This window comes from Nerophis ophidion, linkage group LG26 (assembly GCF_033978795.1).
Source record: "Nerophis ophidion isolate RoL-2023_Sa linkage group LG26, RoL_Noph_v1.0, whole genome shotgun sequence".
Lineage (NCBI taxonomy): Eukaryota > Metazoa > Chordata > Actinopteri > Syngnathiformes > Syngnathidae > Nerophis > Nerophis ophidion.
In genome coordinates, this window is record NC_084636.1 from 2823031 (window position 1) to 2847112 (window position 24082).

A 24082-nucleotide genomic window follows, 5' to 3' on the forward strand; every position below is an offset into this window, starting at 1 on the left:
AAAGCTAGCGTGCTAAAGCTAGAATGCTAACAGGTATCATTTTTCAAGTTGAAACCAGTTTGACGCTAAAGTGTATACCCACAAAATGATGATAAAAAAGCTAGCATAACAGGTATCATTTTTCAAGTTGAAACCTGTTTGACGCTAAAGTGTATACCCACAAAATGATGATAAAAAAGCTAGCATAACAGGTATCATTTTTCAAGTTGAAACCTGTTTGACGCTAAAGTGTATACCCACAAAATGATGATAAAAAAGCTAGCATGCTAAAGCTAGCATGCTAACAGGTATCATTTGTCAAGTAAAAACCTAGTAGACGCTAAAGCGTATACCCACAAAATGATAAAAACGCTAGCATGCTAAAGCTAGAATGCTAACAGGTATCATTTTTCAAGTTGAAACCTGTTTGACGCTAGAGCGTATAGCCAAAAAATGATAAAAAAGCTAGCATGCTAACAGGTATCATTTTTCAAGTAGAAACCTGTTTGATGCTAAAGGGTATACCCACACAATTGTGTTAAAAAAAGCTAGCATGCTAACGTTAGCATACTAACAGGCATTTGTCAAATAGAAACCTATTTGACGCTAAAGTGTATACCCACAAAATGATGATACAAAAGCTAGCATGCTAAAGCTAGCATGCTAACAGGTATCATTTTTCAAGTTGAAACCTGTTTGACGCTAAAGCGTATACCCACAAAATGATGATAAAAAAGCTAGCATGCTTACAGGTATCATTTTTCAAGTAGAAACCTGTTTGAAGCTAAAGTGTATACCCACAAAACTATGTTAAAAAAAAGTTAGCATGCTAACGTTAGCATACTAACAGGCATCTTTTGTCAAGTAGAAACCTATTTGACGCTAAAGCGTATACCCACAAAATGATAAAAAGGCTGGCATGCCGATGTTAGCATGCTAACAGGTGTCATTCATCAAGAAACACAATATTTGAAGCAAAGGTGTAATTTACCAAATTAGTTTGAAAAAAGAGCTAGCATGCTAAAGTTAGCATGTTAACATATTTGTCGAGCAGCAAAATATTTGAAGCTGAGGTGTATAACTACAAAAAAACTAGCATACTAACGTTTACATGCTAACAGGTATCATTTGTAGAGTAACAAAATATTCAACAATGGAGGTGCATACTCACAAAAATAGCAAAAAAAAGCTAAGATGCTAACGTCAACACGCTAACAGGTATAATTTGTCAAGTAACAAAATACACGACGTTGGTGTATGCTAACAAAATTAGCAACAACAAAAAAAGCTAGCATCACAAGTATCATTCATCAAGTAAAATATTTGACGGTGAAGTGTATTTTCACAAAATTAATTTAAAAAAAGCTAGCATACTAACAGGTACCATTTGTCAAATAAAATATTCGATGCTGAGGTATACAAGTAAAAATTAGCTAATAAAAAACTATCATACAAACGTTAGCATGTTAGCTAGTATCACTCGACGCTGAAGTGCGTAGCTAAATAAAAACAAACTGGCATGCTAACGTCAACATGCTAACAGGTATCAATCAAAAGTAACAAGTTATTTGATACTAGAGCAGGGGTCACCAAGGCGGTGCCCGCGGGCACCAGGTCGCCCGTAAGGACCAGATGAGTCGCCCGCTGGCCTGTTCTAAAAATAGCTCAAATAGCAGCACTTACCAGTGAGCCGCCTCTATTTTTTAAATTGTATTTATTTACTAGCAAGCTGGTCTCGCTTTGCTGGACATTTTTAATTCTAAGAGAGACAAAACTCAAATAGAATTTGAAAATCCAAGAAAATATTTGAAAGACTTGGTCTTCACTTGTTTAAAGAAATTCATTTATTTTTTTACTTTGCTTCTTATAACTTTCAGGAAGACAATTTTAGAAAAAAAAATACAACCTTAAAATGATTTTGGGATTTTTAAACACATTTTTACCTTTTAAATTCCTTCCTCTTCTTTCCTGACAATTTCAATCAATGTTCAAGAATTTTATTTATTTTTTATTGTAAAGAATAATAAATAAATCATGATAAAATGTTTCATTTTAGCTTCGGTTTTTTCGACGAAGAATATTTGTGAAATATTTCTTAATATGATTAAAATTCAAAAAAATGATTCTGGCAAATCTAGAAAATCTGTAGAATCAAATTTAAATCTTATTTCAAAGTATTTTGAATTTCTTTTAAAATGTTTGTTCTGGAAAATCTAGAAGAAATAATGATTTGTCTTTGTTAGAAATATAGCTTGGTCCTATTTGTTATATATTCTAACAAAGTGCAGATTGGATTTTAACCTATTTAAAACATGTCATCAAAATTCTAAAATTAATCTTAATCAGGAAAAATTACTAATGATGTTCCATAAAATTTTATTTTAAATTTTTTCAAAAAGATTCAAAATAGCTAGTTTTTCTCGTCTTTTTTCAGTTGAATTTTGAATTTTAAAGAGTCGAAATTGAAGATAAACTATGTTTCAAAATGTAATTAAAATTTATTTCATGTTTTCTCCTCTTTTAAACCGTTCAATTAAGTGTTTTTTCATCATTTATTCTCTACAAAAAACCTTCCATAAAAGGAAAAAAAATGTACGACGGAATGACAGACAGAAATACCCATTTTTTTTATATATATAGATTTATTTTTTTAAAGGTAAATTGAGCAAATTGGCTATTTCTGGCAATTTATTTAAGTGTGTATCAAACTGGTAGCCCTTGGCATTAATCAGTACCCAAGAAGTAGCTCTTGCGTTCAAAAATGTTGCTGACCCCCGGACTAAAGATTGAGTACCTGCAAAATTTGCGAAAAAGCTAGCATGCTAATATTAGAATGCTAACAATTGTGTTATAAAATAATCTGCATGCCGCACCTTGGACACCTGGGTTTAAAAGGAGGTTAGGTCAGCTGGGATAGGCTCCAGCATGGAGACTGCAGCACTTTGGACATCCGGGTTTAAAAGGAAGTTAGGTCAGCTGGGATAGGCTCCAGCATGGAGACTGCAGCACTTTGGACACCCAGGTTTAAGAAGGGGTTAGGTCAGCTGGGATAGGCTCCAGCATGGAGACTGCAGCACTTTGGACACCCGGGTTTAAAAGGAAGTTAGGTCAGCTGGGATAGGCTCCAGCATGGAGACTGCAGCACTTTGGACACCCGGGTTTAAAAGGAAGTTAGGTCAGCTGGGATAGGCTCCAGCATGGAGACTGCAGCACTTTGGACACCCGGGTTTAAGAGGGGGTTAGGTCAGCTGGGATAGGCTCCAGCATGGACACTGCAGAATGAACGCATGCAGCTCAGTGGAGATGTGAGCGAGGAGACAAACAACACACGTCGTAAATCCACTCGGGTATCTTTGAACAATCTACGGCCCGAGTCGACTTGAACTCACGTCCTCGCACCTTCGATGCGGCGGCGAGGGGGGTGGGGGGAGGGGGCTCATGAATAAGCAGAGGACGAGGCGGACAACAATGATGGATGTGACACCAGGCGGCCGTGTCCTCCTGACCACTACAAGGGACAAACTGTAGCGCCAACTTGCTAACTTCACTTCAAAGTTGAACGCACAAGTGATTTTACAGCCGGGGGGGCGGGGCATCGCATAAATTACTACACCACTTCCTACTGTGAAAAGTGTCCGCTCAGTTGTCATTACAGTCTTGCTTTTTTTTGGGTTTCTGTAAATAGAAAACTACTTTTTTTAACGGTCAAATTCTGTAACAGCCATGTTCAGATCAGCGTGACGAGCTGACATTGAGTGAAGGTCGTGAAAAAGCATGTTTCAACGTCAGGACCTAATTCAACCATTTCTCAACGTTGTTTCAACGCCTTGCACCGGCTGGGTAACTATGGCAACCATACAAGTTGTATTTCCCACTTTAACATGACATGTAGAGACAGGGTGGACGGAACAAGACACTCACTTTGGCGGCATAGCTCGGTTGGTAGAGTGGCCGTGCCAGCAACTTGGGGGTTGCAGGTTCGATTCCCGCTTGTGCCATCCTAGTCACTGCCGTTGTGTCCTTGGGCAAGACACTTTACCCACCTGCTCCCAGTGCCACCCACACTGCTTTAAATGGGTTTCACTATGTGTAAAGCGCTTTGAGTCACTAGAGAAAAGCGCTATATAACTTTAATGAACTAATTCACAAACATCCATGCCTGCCGTACGAGTGCAAAAAGAAGTGAAGGAAGCGGAATTGAACGTATACTTCTCTATCAAAGGAAGTCTGAGCCAAACGTCGATCCAATGGATACCAAAGATAATTCCTCTTTTCTTTCCCCCAAACAAAAGTTGTTGTGTTCTATTTAAATGTAGTTTACAAACTCAGGGAATATGTTCCTGAACACAACACCAGTCAAAAAGTGTTTGATATCGTTCAGACGCCGTCTCGAGGGCGTGTCGATTTTGATATCGATCGATGCACTTACATACAAATATTATGATATACATACATATACACACATATCTATATACATACATACATATATACACACATACATATATACATATATATACACACATACATACACACACATACATATATACACACATACATATATACATATATATACACACATACATACATATATATACATATGTATGTATATACATATATATACATATGTATGTATATACATATATATACATATGTATGTATATACATATATATACATATGTATGTATATACATATATATATATATATATATATACATATATATATATATATATATACATATATATATATATATATACATATATATATATATATATATATATATATATATATATACACACACATATATATATACATATACATACATATACATATATATATATATATATATATATATATATATATATATATATATACATATATATACATATATGATAAATGATAAATGGGTTGTACTTGTATAGCGCTTTTCTACCTTCAAGGTTGACACTACTTCCACATTCACACACTGATGGAGGGAGCTGCCATGCAAGGCGCTAACCAGCACCCATCAGGAGCAAGGGTGAAGTGTCTTGCTCAGGACACAACGGATGTGACGAGGTTGGTACTAGGTGGGGATTGAACCAGGGACCCTCGGGTTGCGCAAGTCCACTCTTCCACTGCGCCACGCCGTCCCATATATACAGTATATATATATTTTATATAGCACTTTTCTCTAGTGATTCAAAGTGCTTTTACATAGTGAAAGCCAATATGTAAGTTGCATTTAAACCAGTGTGGGTGGCACTGGGAGCAGGTGGGTAAAGTGTCTTGCCCAAGGACACAACGGCAGAAGCAGGAATCGAACCTGGAAGCCTCAAGTTGCTGGCACGCCCACTCTACCAACCGAGCTATGCTGCCCCAAAACAACTTCAGTGGCATATCCCTCACACACACACACCCACACCCACACCCACACCCACACCCACACCCACACCCACACACACACACACACACACACACACACACACACACACACACACACACACACACACACACACACACACACACACACACACACACACACACACACACACACACACACCTGTATTTTTGACCTTCTTGAGAACTGAGAAAAATGTCTCCCTCTTTAGGAGCAGCCTTTCTAGATATATAAAGATGTGTATTTACAACATTAATAATATATACATACTATGCACATATAAAAAAGCTTGTTGTGAAAAATGAGTTGGAATTTCACACCGAAAAAGTCACAATTTCACAAGAAAAACTTCGAATTTTTACTCAAGGTAAGTCAAAATTTTGTGACAAAAACGGAACATTTGTGTAATATTATGATTAAAGTTGGAATTTTACTCAATAACAGTTGCAATTGTACAAGAAAAGATCAACATTGTGGAATTTTATGGAAAAAGTCCTAATTTTACTCAACAAAAGTCAGAATGTTATATTAAAAAGTAAAAATTTTACATAGTCATAATTTTCCTCGAAAAATGTCACTATTTTACAAGAACAGCAAAAAAAATTGGTGATGTGATAAAAGTCAGAATTTTATTTGACAAATGTTGCCAATTATTTGGAATTTCACAAGAAAAACGTAGAATTTTGCCAGTATTATAATAAAAGTCGTCATTTTACTCAACGCAAGTCAAAAATTTGTTAGAAAAATGAAACATTTGTGCAATATTATGATAACAGTTGGAATTTTACTCAATAAAAGTTGCAATTTTACAAGAAAAGTTCAACACTTGGGCAATTTTATGAATAAAGTCCTAATTTTACTCAACAAAAGTGACAATTTTATAAGAAAACATTTAGATTTCAGCAACATTATGATAATCATCAGAATTTTACTTGACAAAACTTTGACAAAAATCATCATTTTACTCCAAAAAAAGTCACTATTTTACAAGGATAACACTATTGCCGTAAAAGTCTGAATTTTATATTAAAAGTAATAATTTTACATAAAAAAAGTCATAATTTTACTCGAAAAATGTCACTATTTTACAAGAACAACAAAAAAATTGGTGATATTGTGATAAAAGTCATAATTTTACTCGAAAAATGTCACTATTTTACAAGAACAGCAAAAAAAATTGGTGATGTGATAAAAGTCAGAATTTTATTTGACAAATGTTGCCAATTATTTGGAATTTCACAAGAAAAACGTAGAATTTTGCCAGTATTTTAATAAAAGTCGTCATTTTACTCAACGCAAGTCAAAAATGTGTTAGAAAAACGGAACATTTGTGTAATATTATGATAACAGTTGGAATTTTACTCAATAAAAGTTGCAATTTTACAAGAAAAGTTCAACACTTGGGCAATTTTATGAATGAAGTCCTAATTTTACTCAACAAAAGTGACAATTTTATAAGAAAACATTTAGATTTTAGCAACATTATGATAATCATCAGAATTTTACTTGACAAAACTTTGACAAAAGTCATCATTTTACTCCAAAAAAAGTCACTATTTTACAAGGATAACACTATTGCCGTAAAAGTCTGAATTTTATATTAAAAAGTAATAATTTTACATAAAAAAGTCATAATTTTACTCGAAAAATGTCACTATTTTACAAGAACAACAAAAAAATTGGTGATATTGTGATAAAAGTCATAATTTTACTCGAAAAATGTCACTATTTTACAAGAACAGCAAAAAAAATTGGTGATGTGATAAAAGTCAGAATTTTATTTGACAAATGTTGCCAATTATTTGGAATTTCACAAGAAAAACGTAGAATTTTGCCAGTATAATAATAAAAGTCGTCATTTTACTCAACGCAAGTCAAAAATTTGTTAGAAAAACTAAACATTTGTGTAATATTATGATAACAGTTGGAATTTTACTCAATAAAAGTTGCAATTTTACAAGAAAAGTTCAACACTTGGGCAATTTTATGAATAAAGTCCTAATTTTACTCAACAAAAGTGACAATTTTATAAGAAAACATTTAGATTTTAGCAACATGATAATCATCAGAATTTTACTTGACAAAACTTTGACAAAAGTCATCATTTTACTCCAAAAAAAGTCACTATTTTACAAGGATAACACTATTGCCGTAAAAGTCTGAATTTTATATTAAAAAGTAATAATTTTACATAAAAAAAGTCATAATTTTACTCGAAAAATTTCACTATTTTACAAGAACAACAAAAAAATTGGTGATATTGTGATAAAAGTCATAATTTTACTCGAAAAATGTCACTATTTTACAAGAACAGCAAAAAAAATTGGTGATGTGATAAAAGTCAGAATTTTATTTGACAAATGTTGCCAATTATTTGGAATTTCACAAGAAAAACGTAGAATTTTGCCAGTATTATAATAAAAGTCGTCATTTTACTCAACGCAAGTCAAAAATTTGTTAGAAAAACGAAACATTTGTGTAATATTATGATAACAGTTGGAATTTTACTCAATAAAAGTGGCAATTTTACAAGAAAAGTTCAACACTTGGGCAATTTTATGAATAAAGTCCTAATTTTACTCAACAAAAGTGACAATTTTATAAGAAAACATTTAAATTTTAGCAACATTATGATAATCGTCAGACTTTTACTTGACAAAACTTTGACAAAAGTCATCATTTTACTCCAAAAAAAGTCACTATTTTACAAGGATAACACTATTGCCGCAAAAGTCTGAATTTTATATTAAAAAGTAATAATTTTACATAAAAAAGTCATAATTTTACTCGAAAAATGTCACTATTTTACAAGAACAACAAAAAAATTGGTGATATTGTGATAAAAGTCAGAATTTCATCTGACAAATGTTGCCACACACACACACACACACACACACACACACACACACACACACACACACACACAATCTCCAAGGCAGACCCAGAAACAAACGTGTCCAATTTTTGTGGCCAGCAGAAAAATACCACTCCACTTCCACTTAAAGACAGCATAACTCTATTCCAATAAATAGGTTAGTGTTTTTCTTGCCTACCATTGACTCATTTCACTCGATCCAACCTTTTCTAAAGTTTCCACACCACTGAATAACAAAAAGCACGTGTGATTTGTGCCGATATCGCCTCACATCAATACCACTATTGTATTGTACAGTGCTCACCCTTTAGAGCACAGCCGTATCTTGCAGGAAATAATTCTTCTCGGGTTTCCCTCTGTTTACATTTTGCACTATTTTTTTTTACACTTTATTAAACATTTCTGTGTTGGCGACTTGTCCAGGGTGTACCCTGCCTTCCGCCCGATTGTAGCTGAGATAGGCGCCAGCGCCCCCCGTGATCCCAAAAGGAAATACGCGGTAGAAGATGGATGGATGGATAAACATTTCTGACATATTCTAAGACAGGGGTGTCCAAACTTTTTCCACTGAGGGCCGCACACTGAAAAATCAAAGCAAGCGGGGGCCATTTATTTTAAAAACCAATACAACATATGTATAATAAAATATACATTTAGGCCTCCACTCAGTTATGATCCCGGGGACCCCAAAGGGTTTTGGTCAAAAAAAATATTAAAAGTGTATCATTATTCAGTATTAATATTTTCATTATTATTCAAGTTTTACATCTCTAGATCCATCCATCCATTTCCTACCGCTTATTCCCTTTGGGGTCGCGAGGGGCGCTGGCGCTTATCTCAGCTACAATCGGGCGGAAGGTGTCGTACACTCTGGACAAGTCGCCACCCCATCGCATGGCCAATCTCTAGATCAACATTACAAAAAAAAAAAAATTGAAAAAACACTAAATATGCAATATTTTTACCCAATAACTTTTTTAGGCGGAATATTTGAGATTATATAATAATTGGAGCCTTAATTTTGGATTTTGATTCATTATTTTTTGAGCAATGACACTTAAAAACAAATCACACTAAAATAATTGGGGATCCAAAACTGTCCTACTCATTAAAGTGTGAAAAAAATAAATTATACTTTTTTTTTTTAATGTTTACTTTTAGCACAATAATCTCGAGATCAACTTCAGATGCATCCGTCAATTTTAAGTTTTATTGTTGTTTATGTTTTGTTTGTTTGTTTAAGACCCATCTTTAAAAAAAGCTCAGTTTTTTATACGGCAAAACACAATTAATTGATTACCATGAATTGATGAAGGTGGACCCCGACTTAAACAAGTTGAAAAACTTATTGGGGTGTTACCATTTAGTGGTCAATTGTACGGAATATGTACTGTACTGTGCTATCTACTAATAAAAGTCTCAATCAATTAATCAAAACAAAATATGGAACATTTTCCCCAAAAAATATGTCAAAGTAGAATATTTAATGTGACGTAATAAAAGCCTTGAATAGGTCAATAATTCAAAATGACATTGATTTTGATTAGGGACCGAGGACCCTATTGTATTTCTAAGGTTTTATTATTATTCTTTATTATTATTCCGCCGCCTATTTGAGCTGTAATTTGACCCCCTTAACATGCTTCAAAACTCACCATATTTGACACACACATCAGGACTGGCAAAAATTGCCATCTAATGAAAAAAATAAACCCCAAAACTTAAAATTGCGCTCTAGCGCCCCCTAGGAAAAAACACAGAGAAAACTGCTTGTGACTTCCGTTAGGAATGTCGTAGAGACATGAAACAAAAACCTCTATGTAGGTCTGACTTAGACCTACATTTCATACATTGACATCCTTCAGCAAAAATCAACAGGAAGTTGGCAAAAACCCCTTCAAAACAAGAGCTCCCTAAAAGATGTCATTTTTGCCTCTTTGAGCTATAATTTGACCCCCTTAAAATGCTTCAAAACTCACCAAACTCGACACACACATCAGGACTGGTGAAAATTGCCATCTAATAAAAAATTTAAAAAATCTTAATTGCGCTTTAGCGCCCCCTAGGAATAAAACGCAGACAAAACTGCTCTTGGGAAGAAAACAGACAAAACTGTTTGTAACTTCCGGTAGGAATGTCGTAGAGACATGAAACAAAAACCTCTATGTAGGTCTGACTTAGACCTACATTTTAATCATTGAGATCCTTCCGAAAAAAACAACAGGAAGTTGGCAAAAACCCCTTCAAAACAAGAGTTCCCTAAAAAATGTCAGTTTTGCCTCTTTGAGCTGTAATTTGACCCCCTTAAAATGCTTCAAAACTCACCAAACTCGACACACACATCAGGACTGGTGAAAATTACCATCTAATAAAAAATAAAAAATTTAAAAAAAAATCTAAAATTGCGCTTTAGCGCCCCCTAGGAATAAAACGCAGACAAAACTGCTCTTGGGAAGAAAACAGAGAAAACTGCTTGTAATTTCCATTAGGAATGTCGTAGAAACATGAAACAAAAACCTCTATGTAGGTCTGACTTAAACGTACATTTCATACATTGACATCCTTCAGCAAAAATCAACAGGAAGTTGGAAAAAAAACCCCTTCAAAACAAGAGTTCCCTAAAAAAATGTCATTTTTGCCTATTTGAGCTGTAATTTGACCCCCTTTAAATGCTTCAAAACTCACCAAACTGGACACACACATCAGGACTGGTGAAAATTGCCATCTAATAAAAAAAAAAAAAAATATATATATATATATATATATATATATATATGCATATATATATATATCTAAATTGCGCTTAAACGCCTCCTAGGAATAAAACGCAGACAAAACTGCTCTTGTGAAGAAAACAGACAAAACTGTTTGTAACTTCCGGTAGGAATGTCGTAAAGGCATGAAACAAAAACCTCTATGTATGTCTCACTTAGACCTACATTTTAATCATTGACATCTTTTGAAAAAAACAAGAGGAAGTTGGCAAAAACCCCTTCAAAACAAGAGTTCCCTAAAAAAAATGTCATTTTTGCCTCTTTGAGCTGTAATTTGACCCCCTTAAAATGCTTCAAAACTCACCAAACTGGACACACACATCAGGACTGGTGAAAATTGCCATCTAATAAAAAATAAAAAAAATAAAAAAAATCTAAAATTGCGCTTTAGCGCCCCCTAGGAATAAAACGCAGACAAAACTGTTTGTAACTTCCGGTAGGAATGTCGTAGAGACATGAAACAAAAACCTCTATGTAGGTCTGACTTAAACGTACATTTCATACATTGACATCCTTCAGCAAAAATCAACAGGAAGTTGGCAAAAACCCCTTCAAAACAAGAGTTCCCTAAAAAATGTCAATTTTGCCTCTTTGAGCTGTAATTTGACCCCCTTTTAAAATGCTTCAAAACTCACCAAACTCGACACACACATCAGGACTGGTGAAAATTGCCATCTAATAAAAAATCAAAAAATTTTAAAAAAATCAAAAATTGCGCTTTAGCGCCCCCTAGGAATAAAACGCAGACAAAACTGCTCTTGGGAAGAAAACAGACAAAACAGCTTGTAACTTCCGCTAGGAATGTTGTAAAGGCATGAAACAAAAACCTCTATGTAGGTCTGACTTAAACGTACATTTCATACATTGACATCCTTCAGCAAAAATCAACAGGAAGTTGGCAAAAACCCCTTCAAAACAAGAGTTCCCTAAAAAAATTTAATTTTTGCCTCTTTGAGCTGTAATTTGACCCCCTTAACATGCTTTAAAACTCACCAAATTCAACACACACATCAAGACTGGCGAAATTGCCATCTAATAAAAAAAAATATATATATACATCTAAATTGCGCTTAAACGCCTCCTAGGGATAAAACGCAGACAAAACTGCTTGTAACTTCTAGTAGGAATGTTGTAGAGACATGAAACAAAAACCTCTATGTAGGTCTGACTTAGACCTACATTTTAATCATTGACATCCTTCTGAAAAAAACAACAGAAAGTTGGCAAAATCCCCTTCTAAACAAGAGTTCCCTAAAAAAGGTCAATTTTGCCTCTTTGAACTATAATTTGACCCCCTTAACATGCTTTAAAACTCACCAAACTCGACACACATCAGGACTGGTGAAAATTGCCATCTAATAAAAAAAAAAAACCTAAATTGCGCTTTAGCGCCCCCTAGGAATAAAACACAGACAAAACTGCTCTTGGGAAGAAAACAGACAAAACTGCTTGTAACTTCCGGTAGGAATGTCGTAGAGACATGAAACAAAAACCTCTATGTAGGTCTCACTTAGACCTAAATTTTAATCTTTGACATCCTACAGCAAAAATCAACACAAAGTTGGCAAAAAAACCTTAAAAACAAGAGTTCCCTAAAAGATGTCATTTTTGCCTCTTTGAGATGTAATTTGACCCCTTTTAAAATGCTTCAAAACTCACCAAACTCGACACACACATCAGGACTGGTAAAAATTGCCATCTAATAAAAAATCAAAAAATTTTAAAAAAATCAAAAATTGCGCTTTAGCGCCCCCTAGGAATAAAACGCAGACAAAACTGCTCTTGGGAAGAAAACAGACAAAACAGCTTGTAACTTCCGCTAGGAATGTTGTAAAGGCATGAAACAAAAACCTCTATGTAGGTCTGACTTAAACGTACATTTCATACATTGACATCCTTCAGCAAAAATCAACAGGAAGTTGGCAAAAAACCCTTCAAAACAAGAATCTCTAAAAAATGTAATTTTTGCCTCTTTGAGCTGTAATTTGACCCCCTTAAAATGCTTCAAAACTCACCAAACTGGACACACACATCAGGACTGGTGAAAATTGCCATCTAATGAAAAAAATTTAAAAAATCTAAATTGCGCTTTAGCGCCCCTTAGGAATAAAACGCAGACAAAACTGCTCTTGGGAAGAAAACAGACACAACTGCTTGTAACTTCCGGTAGGAATGTCGTAAAGACATGTAACAAAAACTTCTATGTAGGTCTCACTCAGACCTACATTTTAATCATTGACATCCTTCTGCAAAAAACAACAGGAAGTTGGCAAAAACCCCTTCAAACCAAGAATCCCTAAAAAATGTCATTTTTGCCTCTTTGAGCTGTAATTTGACCCCCTTAAAATGCTTCAAAACTCACCAAACTCGACACACACATCAGGACTGGTGAAAATTGCCATCTAATAAAAAAAGAATAAAATAAATAAATAAATAAATCTAAATTGCGCTTTAGCGCCCCTTAGGAATAAAACGCAGACAAAACTGCTCTTTGGAAGAAAACAGACAAAACTGCTTGTAACTTCCGGTAGGAATGTCGTAGAGACATGAAACAAAAACCTTTGTGTAGGTCTGACTTAGACCTACATTTAATACATTGACATCCTTCTGCAAAAATTAACAGGAAGTTGGCAAAAACCCCTTCAAAACTAGAGTTCCCTAAAAAAAATGTAATTTTTGCCTCTTTGAGCTGTAATTTGACCCCTTTTAAAATGCTTCAAAACTCACCAAACTCGACACACACATCAGGACTGGTAAAAACTGCCATCTAATAAAAAATTTAAAAAAAATCTAAAATTGCGCTTTAGCGCCCTCTAGGAATAAAACGCAGACAAAACTGCTCTTGGGAAGAAAACAGTCAAAACTGCTTGTAACTTCTAGTAGGAATGTCGTAGAGACATGAAACAAAAACCTCTATGTAGGTCTCACTTAGACCTACATTTTAATCATTGACATCCTTCAGCAAAAATCAACAGGAAGTTGGCAAATACCCCTTCAAAACAATTTTTTTGTAAAAACCTGTCACCTTTTTTCAAACATTAACTCCTGTGAGCGCGTTTGTTGTGTCGGCTTCAAACTCGCACAGGAAAGAGATTGAACCCTTCTGATTAAAAGTTGCGAAAATAGTTTTTCTTACTGCTCTGGTTTTGATTTTACGAGCCTTCAAAGAATTGCTGCGCTGATGCTGCTGCGCTGCTGCCGTATCAAGATGGCCGCTTGAAAGCAGGAACCACCAGCGTGACCACACAATGCAGAGAAGGTAGGTAATGTGCAGGTAAAGATATGTTGACTGGGTGAAAGGAGGCACCAGTTTGACCCCAGGATACAGAGAAGGTAGGTAACGTGCAGGTAAAGATATGTTGTCTGGGTAAAGGCAGGAAACCCCAGCAAAAGTCGGTCTCTTCCATCGCTGCTTGCAGCTTCAATTTTCGAATTGTAATTTTTAAAATGTATTGTGGGGCCGTTAAAAATGGCCCCCCAGCCGCACTTTGGACAACCCGGTTCTGAGAGCTCATTGTTACGTGTTCAATGTGGTTTTAATATTTTGTCGACATTTTTTGGAGTGTTTTCCAAGCTTGTGTTGACATTTCCGTTCTGAGGGAAATTACAATCAGAAGAACATTTCCATTTGAAATAAAAATGGAGTCCTTATTTTAGACAAAATACCAATAATCATCGACATTGACCGATACTAGCATCGCGATACGGTTTTCCCAGCCCTTTTGACCGATGTGTTGATATTGCGGCGTGTAAATAATTTTCAAATGTTACTAAATCCGGACACAAAGGCGCTGGAAGAGCTGCACTGAAGCTCTCCTGAAGGTCCCACAGTGGAACAGCGCCTCACGACGGTTGCTATGGAAGCTGCAGCATCCTGTATCCTCACCTCATTTTCGGCCAATCAGAGACTCTCCTCCGCCGCGGAGGTCACGGCCTCGCTGAGACCACCAGAAAAATTCTATTTGCTCACCGGGAATGTAAAGAACACGCCTGAGCATATTTATCGTGCTTTTTTTTTTTTTTTTTAACCCTTTATGTAAATGTCAATTATTGTAAATGTCAATTATGCCAATTATGCAAATCCCAAAATGACATCATGGACTGCACAGTCCTTAGCAAACACTGGAACTTGTAGCTGGCCTTTTTTTTTTTTTTACATCCTAACACTCTTACATCGTAACCTCAGACAGGAAGCAGCAAGACTCCGATACTGACTCACTTCTTTTTACACTTAATAACTAGATGAGGTGTGAATGCTCCAATGCTGAAGTTGAAGTGAAATGCTGACAGAATGTAGTAAAAATATAACAATAGTTGGAATGTTTTGAATGATGCATAGTTTAAATTTCCAGCTAAATCAGAATTTGGTTTGGAAATTGGGAAAGTTTTAGTTTGAACGTCTAGGATGAGTTGAAAGATGTGGAATTTGTGGAAGTGTGAAAAATGTCCCGTTATTTTCAATGGGAACTTTCTGGAAATTTGGGAACATTTTGAAAATGAAATGTAACAGCTTTTTAATTTAAAAAATTCTGTGAATTTCGGGAAAACCAGGAATTTTTCTAGTTCCTTAACCAACTTTGGTGTTTTTTGTGCTAAGGACGAGCGTTTTGACAGTGGTGGTCATGGGGTGAAAAGTGTGAAAAGTGTAGTCAAATTTAAAAAGGGTGATAATAGTTTAAAAAAATAGGAATTCCTGGAAATGTGTTGAATGTGGAAAAATGGTAGTTAGAATATCCAGGATGAGTTGAATGTGTTGAAGGTGGAATGGTTTCAATGGGCTGAAAAATGTGGGAATTGTGCAACTTGGAAAAATGTCTCATTTCAACGGGAACTTCCTGGAAATTTGGGAAAAAGCGAGATTTTTGGGAAATAATTAAGAGCATGAATGTCCTGAATGAGCTGAATTGGTTGGTGTTGGAATTGTTTAAATCCTTCAAGAAATGTCAAAGTAGTAATAGTTTGATTATAAAATTCTGGAAATTTCGAGATTTTTTTTTTTAGTTCCTTAACCAACTTGTTTTTTTGTCCTGACAACGATGAGTGTTTTGACAGTGGTTGTAATGGGTTGAAAAATGTGAAAGGTGTAGTCCAACTTAAAAAGGGTGGGAATTGGTTGCAAAAAAACGGGAAATCCCGAAAATTTGTTGGATGTGGAAAAATGGTGGTTAGAATATCCAGGATGAGTTGAATGTGTTGAAGGTGGAATGGTTTGAATGGGCTGAAAAATGTGGGAATTGTGGAAGTGAGAAAAATATCCCGTTGATCTCAATGGGAACTTCCTGGAAATTTGGGAACATTTTAAAACGATTAAGAGCATGAATGTCCTGAATGAGCTGAATTGGTCTGTGTTGGAATTGTTTAAATTCTTCAAGAACTGTTTAAGTACTAACAGTTTTTTTTAATTAAAAACATTCTGTGAATTTCTGTAAAAACCGGGAATTTTTCTAGTTCCTTAACCAACTTTGTTTTTTGTCCTGACGACGGCGTGGTTGTAATGGGTTGAAAAATTTGAAAGGTGTAGTCCAACTTAAAAAGGCTGGAAATTGGTTGCAAAAAAAACGGGAAATCCTGGAAATGTGTTGAATGTGGAAAAATGGTAGTTAGAATATCCAGGATGAGTTGAATGTGTTGAAGGTGGAATGGTTTGAATGGGCTGAAAAATGTGGGAATTGTGCAACTTGGAAAATGTCTCATTTCAACGGGAACTTCCTGGAAATTTGGGAAAAAGCGAGATTTTTGGGAAATAATTAAGAGCATGAATGTCCTGAATGAGCTGAATTGGTCGGTGTTGGAATTGTTTAAATCCTTCAAGAAATGTCAAAGTAGTAATAGTTTGATTATAAAATTCTGGAAATTTCGAGATTTTTTTTTTTTAGTTCCTTAACCAACTTGTTTTTTTGTCCTGACAACGATGAGTGTTTTGACAGTGGTTGTAATGGGTTGAAAAATGTGAAAGGTGTAGTCCAACTTAAAAAGGCTGGAAATTGGTTGCAAAAAAACTGGAATTCCTGGAAATGTGTTGAATGTGGAAAAATGGTAGTTAGAATATCCAGGATGAGTTGAATGTGTTGAAGGTGGAATGGTTTGAATGGGCTGAAAAATGTGGGAATTGTGCAACTTGGAAAAATGTCTCATTTCAACGGGAACTTCCTGGAAATTTGGGAAAAAGCTAGATTTTGAAAAATGATTAAGAGCATGAATGTCCTGAATGAGCTGAATTGGTTGTTGTTGGAATTGTTTAAATCGTTCAAGAAATGTCAAAGTAGTAACAATTTAATTGTAAAATTCTGTAAATTTCGAGATTTTTTTTTAGTTCCTTAACCAACTTGTTTTTTTGTCCTGACAACAATGAGTGTTTTGACAGTGGTTGTAATGGGTTGAAAAATCTGAAAGGTGTAGTCCAACTTAAAAAGGGCGGAAAAAGGTTGCAAAAAAACGGGAAATCCTGGAAATTTCTCGAATGTGTAAAAGTGGTAGTTTGAATATCCAGGATGAGTTGAATGTGTTGAAGGTGGAATGGTTTGAATGGGCTGAAAAATGTGAAAAATGTCCCATTCTTTTCAATGGGAATTTCATGAAAATTTGGGAATTTCGGGAAAAGGGAGGATTTTGGGGGGAAAAATACTAAAAAATGTGAATGTTATGAATGAGTTGGTGTTGGAATTTTACCAAATCGGTCTAGAAATGTTGAAATGTTAACATTTTTAATTGAGAAATAGTAATATGGAATTCCTGGAATTTCAGGGAAACTGGGAATTTTTCCAGTCCTGATTAAGAGGAATAATTTGATGGTGGAACGAATGAAGTGGGTTGAAAACTGTGGAAGAAGTAGTTGACAGAAACAAGGGTGGAAAAAAGGGTTTGGATAAACGTGAATTCTGGGAATTCCTGGAATTTTTTTCAACTTGAAAAAAATGATAGTTTAAATTTCCAGGATGAGTGGAATATGTTGAAGGTGGAATGGTTTGAATCAATGAAGAATGCGGGAATTGTGGACGTTTGAAAAATGGAGAGTTAATTTTAAATGGGGCGAATGTACCTAAAAACTCAAACTGTAGGAAATCCGGGAATTTTTTTTTAGAATTGTTGAAGGAGAGAAAACAATTCCTAAACAGGCTGAATCTTTTGAAGTTGGAACGGTTTGAATCGAATGAAAAATGTGGGAGTTGTGGAACTTTGAAGATTGTCACATTCTTTTTAATGGGAATTTCGGGAAAACTTGGGAATTTTGGGAAAAGCAAGCATTTTTGGGGGGAAAATCCTAAAAAATTTGAATGTTATGAATGAGTTGGTGTTGGGATTTTACCAAATCGGTCGAGAAATTTTGAAGTAGTAACTTTTTTAATTGAGAAAAAGTATTATGGAATTCCTGGAATTTCAGGGAAACTGGGAATTTTTCCAGTCCTGATTAAGAGGAATAATTTGATGGTGGAACGAATGAAGTAGGTTGAAAACTGTGGAAGAAGTAGTTGACAGAAACAAGGGTGGAAAAAAGGGTTTGGATAAATGTGAATTCTGGGAATTCCTGGAATTTTTTTCAACTTGAAAAAAATGATAGTTTAAATTTCCAGGATGAGTGGAATATGTTGAAGGTGGAATGGTTTGAATCAATGAAGAATGCGGGAATTGTGGAAGTTTGAAAAATGGAGAGTTAATTTTAAATGGGGCGAATGTACCTAAAAACTCAAACTGTAGGAAATCCGGGAATTTTTTTTTGAAGAAGAGCAAACAATTCCTAAACAGGCTGAATCTTTTGAAGTTGGAACGGTTTGAATCGAATGAAAAATGTGGGAGTTGTGGAACTTTGAAGATTGTCACATTCTTTTTAATGGGAATTTCGGGAAAACTTGGGAAAAGCAAGCATTTTTTGGGGAAAATCCTAAAAAATTTGAATGTTATGAATGAGTTGGTGTTGGGATTTTACCAAATCGGTCAAGAAATTTTGAAGTAGTAACTTTTTTAATTGAGAAAAAGTATTATGGAATTCCTGGAATTTCAGGGAAACTGGGAATTTTTCCAGTCCTGATTAAAAGGAATAATTTGACGGTGGAACGAATGAAGTGGGTTGAAAAATGTGGAAGGAGTAGTTGACAGGATGGATCATCACTGTCACCGACGTCCCACTGGCTGTGAGTTTTTCCTTGCCCTTATGTGGGTTCTTCCGAGGATGTCGTAGTGGTTTGTGCAGCCCTTTGAGACACTAGTGATTTAGGGCTATATAAATAAACATTGATTGATTGATTGATTGAAAAAACGTTTGGATAAACGGGAATTCTGGGAATTCCTGGAATTTTTTTCCACTTGGAAGAATAATAGTTTGAATGTCCAGGATGAGTGGAATGCGTTGAATTGGTTGAAATATGTGGAAGTTTGAAACATGGCCAATTCATTTCGAATGGGGAACATTTTGCAGAAAACCTGGAATTCTGGGAAATGAAAAATGTGGACGGTAGAGCGCGCCAAAATCTGGAGAATAAGTTTCAAAATAAATAGATGCATTTTGCTGTAGAAAAGCATGTGTGTGAATATTTTGGAGCATATGAACTACGCTGTGACAGCACTCCCGTCCAAAGGCAAAACCCAGTAACTCAATGTTGGTCAAAACTGAGCTGATAATAAGTAAGCAGCTTACTTCCGGAACAAATCACAATATCGCATACACTAATGTAAAGCATATCACCTAGTAACTCCAGTTTTGACCAAAATCGAGTTACTGGGTTTTGCCTTTGGACGGGAGAGCATCAGTTTGACCCTGGAACAGACCATTTCCATCAGAAAATCCTCCTCCAAAAAATCTGATTTCTCTGCTTAGGCTGCTGCCCCCGCGACCTGACCTCGGATAGTAGGAATAAGATGGATGAATGCACCCCAAGTAAATCTGTCTTTAGTTGAAGATAAGCACTCATGTTTACTTTAGCTGATGAAATATACAAATGTTGGAAATCACGGGTGTCCAAACTTTTTCCACAGAGGGCCGCACACGGAAAAATGTAAACATGCGGGGGCCATTGTGATATTTTTCATTTTCAAACCATAACAAAATATATGGATTTTTTTTTTTCATCCTTAGGGCTCCTGAGGAGCATAGAGGGTCCCAGTCACTAAAATGTTAAAAATAAGTCAAATTATTATTATTTTTTTTTTAATGCTTACAGTAAATCTATATCAACTTGAGGTTGATATAAAGTAAAACAAATAAGGTTTTATGCCTTTTCTGTCAAAGACAACTTTGTTTTTTAAAGTAAAACTGAAATATGCAGTATTTAGATAGATGGATAGTACTTTATTGATTCCTTCAGGAGAGTTCCTTTATTTAGCAATTAAAGCCCTCAAAGATCAATAATGCAGGACAACATTGATTTTAATTATTTCATATTTTTGAGTAATCACAGTGAAAAGTTAAATAAAATCCTACTAAATATATTTCAGATCCGAAAGGTTCCCCACTCATAAAATGATACATTTTATTATTTTTTTTTTTACTTTTAACACTTAAATTTCAAGATCAACTTCCGATATATCTGTTGATTTTAAGTTTGAACTATTATTTAGTTTGTTTTTTGCTCTTTTGTCAAAACTTTGATGTTTTTATGTGGCAACCACACAACACGCGCAATATTTTTTCCACATAAAACATTTTAAAGTGATCATTTTTAACTAATAATTCATTATAACAGATTCTTTTGTCCTTTTTTTGGAGCAATGGAAATAAAAGGAAATAAAGACAAAAGGAACAAAAAAACTGCCTGCATGGCAGCTTTGTGTCAACATTGCCACTTTTCCTCATTAGATTTCACCTCATTCCACCTTTTTAAAATGTTTTTATTTTTTATTTTTGCAATACCATCAAATTTGCAATTTTTGCAGAATGAAGAATGAAGAAGTATGTCTTTCCTTTTTAAAACTACTTTTAATTGTCACGCATGCTTTTATTCATGACTATTTCCTGCCAAGGATCTATTTAATATAATAGAATAGAATAGAATATATTTGAGATCCGAAAGGTTCCACACTCATAAAGTGATACATTTTTATTAGTTTTTTTTTTACTTTTAACACTTAAATTTCAAGATCAACTTCCGATATATCTGTCGATTTTAAGTTTGAACTATTATTTTGTTTGTTTTATGCTCTTTGGTCGAAACTTTGATGTTTTTATATGGCAACCACACATGCGCAATATTTTTTCCACATAAAACATTTTAAAGTAATGATAACAGATTTCTTTCTCCTTTTGTTTTTTTTCTTGAGCAATGGAAAAAAAAGAAAATAAAGACAAAAGGAACAAAAAAAATGCAGCTTTGTGTCAACATTGCCACTTTTTCTCATTAGATTTCACCTCATTGCACTTCTTTTTTTTTTTTTAATGTTTTTATTTTAGTTTATGCAATACCATCAATTTTGCAATTTTTGCAGAATGTGTGGCGGGCCGGTAAACCATTAGCTGCGGGCCACAAATGGCCCCCGGGCCGCACTTTGGACACCCCTGTTGTAAATGAAGAAGTAAGTATGTCTTTCCTTTTTAAAACTACTTTTAATTGTCACGCATGCTTTTATTCATGACAATTTCCTGCCAAGGATTTATATAATAGAATAGAATAGAATATATTTGAGATCCGAAAGGTTCCCCACTCAGAAAGTGATACATTTGTATTACTTTTTTTTTCACTTTTAACACTTAAATTTCAAGATCAACTTTCGATATATCTGTCGATTTTAAGTTTCAACTATTATTTTGTTTGTTTTATGCTCTTTTGTCAAAACTTTGATGTTTTTATATGACAACCACACAACATATGCAATATTTTTTCCACATAAAACATTTTAAAGTGCTGCGATAAGGTGGCGACTTGTCCAGGGTGTACCCCGCCTTCCACCCGATTGTAGCTGAGATAGGCGCCAGCGCCCCCCAAGACCCCGAAAGGGAATAAGCGCTAGAAAATGGATGGATGGACATTTTAAAGTGATCATTTTTAATTAATAATTCATTATAACAGATATATTTGTCCTTTTTTTTTAGCAATGGAAATAAAAGAAAATAAAGACAAAAGGAACAAAAAAACTGCCTGCCTGGCAGCTTTGTGTCAACATTGACACTTTTCCTCATTAGATTTCAACTCATTCCACTTTTTTAAAATGTTTTTATTTTTTATTTTTGCAATACCATCAAATTTTCAATTTTTGCAGAATGTGTGGTGGGCCGGTAAACCATTAGCTGCGGGCCACAAATGGCCCCCGGGAGGCACTTTGGATACCCCGGTTGTAAATGAAGAAGTAAGTATGTCTTTCCTTTTTAAAACTACTTTTAATCGTCACGCATGCTTTTATTCATGACAATTTTCTGCCAAGGATCTATTTAATAGAATAGAATAGAATATATTTCAGATCCGAAAGGTTCCCCACTCATAAAGTGATACATTTGTATTACTTTTTTTTCCACTTTTAACACTTAAATTTCAAGATCAACTTTCGATATATCTGTCGATTTTAAGTTTCAACTATTATTTTGTTTGTTTTATGCTCTTTTGTCAAAACTTTGATGTTTTTATATGACAACCACACAACATATGCAATATTTTTTCCACATAAAACATTTTAAAGTGCTGCGATAAGGTGGCGACTTGTCCAGGGTGTACCCCGCCTTCTGCCCGATTGTAGCTGAGATAGGCGCCAGCGGCCCCCGCGACCCCGAAAGGGAATAAGTGCTAGAAAATGGATGGATGGACATTTTAAAGTGATCATTTTTAATTAATAATTCATTATAACATAGATATATTTGTCCTTTTTTTTAGCAATGGAAAAAAAAGAAAATAAAGACAAAAGGAATAAAAAAACTGCCTGCATAGCAGCTTTGTGTCAACATTGCCACTAATCCTCATTAAATTTCACCTCATTCCACTTTTTTGAAATGTTTTTATTTTTTATTTTTTCAAGTCTATCAATTTTGCAATTTTTGCAGAATGTGTGGCGGGCCAGTAAACGATTAGCTGCGGGCCACAAATGGCCCCCGGGCCGCACTTTGGACACCCCTGTTGTAAATGAAGAAGTATGTCTTTCCTTTTTAAAACTACTTTTAATTGTCACGCATGCTTTTATTTATGACAATTTCCCGCCAAGGATCGTTTCAGCCATGTTGAGACATCTATTGATTTTGAGCCCGCACACACACACACACACACACACACACACACACACACACACACACACACACTCACCATGCTCCTGGAGGCCGCTCAGGTGGTCCAAGCCGGAGGATCCAAAAATAAAGCCGAAAAAGGGGAAGACAGCCCCGCTTGCCCCGCGTCACACTCCACCGCCAAAGAGGGAAATGGAGAGGCAAAAAAGCATCAAAAAGCTTGATGAAAAAGTAGATCCAGCAGTGTTCTGCTCTCCGGGTGCTTGGCCGCTTCAGCTGCGTCCTCTCCGGGCGTCCAGCATCCTCTCCGGAAGACCAGCTCCATGCGGGCACTCGCTCGCTGCCATCGGGACACTTCGGCCGCGCTCGGCTCTTTCCGGCCAGTCCGCGGAAGGAGCGCGCTGATTGGCTGAGGGGCTTCCCCCCGCCCCCTCTCTCCCCCGCGCACTTCTCAGCCTGCAAACAAACAGGCGGCGCTCAAACATCTTTGGAAGGAGATGTTCTTATTTAAACGGGGATAGCACACTTGATCATTTCGCCATATTGCCATATTTTTGCTGAAAGGATTTAGTAGAGAACATCCACCATAAAGTTTGCAACTTTTGGTCGCTAATAAAAAAAAACCTTGCCTGTACCGGAAGTAGCAGACGATGTGCGCGTGACGTCACGGGTTGTGGAGCTCCTCACTTCCTCACATTGTTTACAATCATGGCCACCAGCAGCTAGAGCGATTCGGACCGAGAAGGCGACAATGTCCCCATCAATTTGAGCGAGGATGAAAGATACGTGGATGAGGAAAGTGAGAGTGAAGGACTACAAGAAAAAAAAAGACGAGGGCAGTGGGAGCGATTCAGATCAAATCAATCAATCAATGTTTACTTATATAGCCCTAAATCACTAGTGTCTCAAAGGGCTGCACAAACCACTACGACATCCTCGG

At 35.6% G+C, this 24082-nt stretch overlaps 1 protein-coding gene across 1 annotated transcript in view; it reads right to left on the reverse strand.

Moving 5' to 3' along the window:
* The window catches only part of ptprfa (protein tyrosine phosphatase receptor type Fa), a 268805-nt gene that overhangs the window by 240052 nt on the left and 4671 nt on the right, over positions 1 to 24082 (reverse strand). Inside the window, exon 2 of the mRNA XM_061888749.1 lies at positions 23222 to 23598. The gene's annotated coding sequence lies outside the window, so the exon portion shown is untranslated. The remainder of the gene's footprint in view (positions 1 to 23221; positions 23599 to 24082) is intronic.